The sequence below is a fragment of the Diachasma alloeum genome, unplaced genomic scaffold, assembly GCF_001412515.2.
Source record: "Diachasma alloeum isolate Michigan unplaced genomic scaffold, Dall2.0 Dall_scaffold_00336, whole genome shotgun sequence".
Classification (NCBI taxonomy): Eukaryota; Metazoa; Arthropoda; class Insecta; order Hymenoptera; family Braconidae; genus Diachasma; species Diachasma alloeum.
Genome location: NW_021680475.1, coordinates 1,417,955 through 1,418,675, shown reverse-complemented (window position 1 = coordinate 1,418,675; position 721 = coordinate 1,417,955).

Here is a 721-nt window from a genome sequence, read left to right as displayed (position 1 = left end):
CGTGCTTTTGTCTTTAAAGATGACAAATGTCTCTAAAGATGATGTCTGTTTTCAATTGAACAGCGCAATTGTGACAACATTGTCCATTGGGGTCTAGGAGTCTCCCCTGGTTCAAAACCATCTTTAGAGGCCCTAGCACGCCATTTCTCGACCCGCTCTTTCATTTGAGCCCAAAAAAACATTCATATCTTGTCTGACATCGCTGCTACAAACTCGGGTCTACAACTCGGGCCTTCAATTGAAAACCCGAGTTGAAGACCCGAGTTTGTAGCAAAGATGTCAGACAAGATATGAATGTTTTTTTGAGCTCAAACGAAAGAGCGGGTCGAGAAATGGCGTGCTAGGACCTCTAAAGATGGTGTTGAACCAGGGGAGACTCCTAGACCCCACTGGACAATGTTGTCACAATTGCGCTTTTCAATTGAAAACAGACATCATCTTTAGAGAGATTTGTCATCTTTAAAGACTTCTGCACGCCATTTCTCGACCCGCTCTTTCATTTGAGCCAAAAAAAACATTCATATCTTGTCTGGCAACTCTGTTACAAACTCTGGTCATCAACTCTGGTTTTCAGTTGAAATTGGAATTGTTAATTTACACAATAATAGGAGTGCATTGACGATTTTTTCTTAACTCGCAAAAATCTTCAAACAATTTGCTACCGATTGGTGATAAAATTTTTTGGAAATAATGAAATAGGGGGGATAACGCCTTTTTTTTC